We start from the raw sequence: 3,570 nt of genomic DNA, 5'->3' as shown, positions 1-3,570 counted from the left end.
AAAAGCTAATGTCAAAAGGAAAGTAAAAATTCATAGCACAAGCTCCATAAATACAGGAATAATGCTTAGCTCGAAGACAATGCCAAAAGAAAAGTAAGAATGCTTAGCACAAGCTAATTCCCTAAGAAGGGGAATAATGCTTAGCTCGAAGCTAATGCGAAAAGAAAATTAGGAATGTTTGGCAGAGCTAATTCCATTAGGAGAGGAATAATGCTTAATTCCATGCTAATGCCAAAAGAAACGAAGGAATTCTTACCACAAGCTAATTCCATTAGGAGAGGAACAATGCTTAGCTCAAAGCTAAAGCCTAAAGGAAAGTAAGAATTTTAAGCTCGAAGCTAATGCCAAACGGAAAGTAACAATGCTTGGCAAAATCTATTTCCATAAAAAAGAGGGGAATAATGCTTAGCTCGAAGATAATGCCAAAAGGATAGTAAGAATGCTTAGCACAAGCTTATTCCATAAGGAGAGGAATAATGCTTAGCTCAAAGCTAAAGCGAAAAGGATAGCAAGAATGCTTAGCCCGATGCTAATGCCAAACGGAAAGTAAGAATGCTTAGTACAAGCTATTCCATAAGAAAATACATAAATAAATAAATAAAATTAAAACTAAAATAAAATTAATAAACCATAAAAATTAAATAACAATGTTAATTGCATAAAAAGAGGAATAATGCTTATGAGATTCTACATCTGATTTTATATGAATTTTAATGGTAAGTTTACAATCTTTATTAATGGAATGGCATGTACGAATTGATTATTTCTATGCTACACCTGCTGAAAATTACACTGGGTGGATTTTTACCGTTAATCTACATACACCAATGTGAATGTGTGTGAGTGTGTATGTGTGGTTATGAACGGTAACGATCTACCCATTATATTTGATCACCGGATGTAGCATAGTATAAACCGAATTGATTGAAGGACTTGCTCTTAAATAGAAGGAGATATGCAAGGAAGCTATATCTTCGGAGGAACTATTTATAAGCAAGCGCTCTTATATTTATAGAGTTAGAGCTATACTATAACGGAAATTCCATTATGTATGCTTGACTTTGGTCAACTCTAACTTCCAATTTCAAAATTTGAAATTTTTAGGTCAATTCGTGTAAATAAATCATATCAAAAGTCTAATGCTTTGCATAATTTAGAAACTACTATTATTTCATTGTGGATTGAATTCAAAACGTTTGTTAATTAGAGTGAAGATTCCAAGTCTATGTCTAGGATTCAGAGACTTAATTACATCATTGAAACACTTGTTAATTAGGAGTAATTAATTCATTGTTATCAAAATAATGTAACACCCCACCTTTCCAATAACCCGAAAACTCTAAAACCCGAGGTTAATATTCCCCAACTCGAAAACCCTTAGGGAATATTAATTACGTGATCTTAATTATATACATTATGTGAATTTAATTATGTTATTTCCGTGAATAATTACGTGCGCTATTATGTGGGCGATTTATATGATTTAAACTTCCGTAGATTAAAATACTATGGAATTTCGTGATTTACGTGACTTATGTGAATAATTGCGTATTTTATTTATTTGATAAATTATTTGAAAATTTTGTGGACTACATATATAAATACATATATGTACACGTACATACATGCATGCATACGTATACATACATATATACTAATACTTGCATTTATATATATATATATATATATATATATATATATATATATATATATATATATATATATATATATATATATATATATATATATATATATATATATATATATATATATATATATATATATATATATATATATATATATGTCCGAATTATGTGTGTGTGTGTTCGGATGATGTGTGTGTGTGTTGTGATGCAAGTTGAGATTTAAATTAAATAAATAAATTATGTCTAATTAGGCATGCATTACACTTGGCAAAACACTCATCGTTTTCACTAATCCTACACTCTACCTTCATTAGTAAGATGAAGAGACACCTTCATCTCTTTTTCTTCCAACACCTCCACACTTACTTGTCTTCCTCTCCCTCCTCCACCGAAACAATCACCACCATCATCGGCTCTCCTCTCTCCACCTCACTTCACATTTTCAAAGAATTCCCAACATAAAAAAATGAGAGTTCCTTATTTAACTCTTGCCATAGACTACTCTAAAAATACTATCAAGACCACTTGCCTCCTTACGGGAGATCACAACTCCTCCCTCCTTGAAGCTCACACCATTTCCTTCACAATCAAGGTGGCTTGGTTGGACTTCGGTGCTTGAAAGCCCCCTCCCCTTTCGGCTATTTTCTTTCTTCGAATTTTAAGGTAAGACATTCCGATTTCTTGCAGCAATTAAGGGACATCAATAGTATTGAAATGATTTTCATGAAATTTTAAAAGATTGGGGAAGATGTCGAAAATTTAGGGTTTTTTGAAGAAAAATGAAAAATGAGTGTTTCTTGTTAATTTCTTGTTCTTGCATGCATCATCTATGTTGATAGTGGCTAGATACAACTTTTATTGGTCAAAAGCATTAACAATTTCAGATTCAAAAAGGGGTTTTCAAGAAAAAAATGAATTTTTAACTTTTTGTGGTTGCATGTGTAGATCTTCGAAAATTTTGGGCCAAATCTGTAATTTTTGTAAAGTCAGTCCGAAAAGTGTTTTCAAAACTGTTTTCCAGCATTTATTGAACAAAAATTTCGGATTTAAGGAATTTTTTGTAAGAAAAGTTGATTTTTGAAATTCTAGTAGGCTTGCATGTGTAGATCTAGAGATTTTGGGGTAAAATGTGTAATTTCCGAAATTTCTGCATAAAGTGACTTTTCAACTTCATTTTCTGCATCTAGTAAAGTGGAATTTCAGATTTGTTAGGGGTTTTCATGAAAAAAAGTGGAAATTGAACTTCTAGTGTGGTTGCATGTATAAATCTTGAAACTTTTGGGTCAAAACTGCAATTTCCGAAAAATCTCTCATTTTTAAAGTTTAGATCTGTTTTTCAGCAAGTATTAGATAGGAAAAAGTTTTATTTAACAAGTTTTGTTAAATCAATTAGAGTTATATTAGAGTTTTGGATTTTTAAATTGAAAAAGGGATTTTCCTAGTTTTTAATTTCAAGAAAATTCGAAACTTTGTAAAAATTTAAATTTATTTCAGAATCTGGAATTTGAGTCAGTTAGGAGTTCTAGGATTTAATTTGAGAATTTTTGGAATTAGTTTGCTAATATTTCGAAATTAGGATAATTTGCATACCATTTAACATGTTGTGTGCTTTAATGTTTATGTTCTTGATTTAATGGTGATGAGTGATGAATTTTGGTATTTTGGTACTTTAATTGTTGTTGGATGTATTTAATGGCTGTGGGAAATTGATTGAAATGGATTATTACCTAGATGTGGTAATAAGTCAATTAAATGAAAGGTAAAAAGGGTATTTGTTCTTGAGCTTGCTTTGATGAGTAATTAGTGATGTTTAATGTGTTGATTGTGAGCTGAAAATGTGTGAATGTGTGGGTGCTGATCATGCATGGTGTGTGTGCCGTGTGGGGTTGTGTGTTTATGTGTGTGAATTTAGGATCTTTGCCCA

The sequence above is a fragment of the Erythranthe guttata genome, chromosome 8 (assembly GCF_056151865.1).
Source record: "Erythranthe guttata isolate IM_541 chromosome 8, IM_541, whole genome shotgun sequence".
NCBI lineage: Eukaryota > Viridiplantae > Streptophyta > Magnoliopsida > Lamiales > Phrymaceae > Erythranthe > Erythranthe guttata.
The sequence above is the reverse complement of the archived record's forward strand: the minus strand, read 5'-3'. Positions refer to the sequence as shown.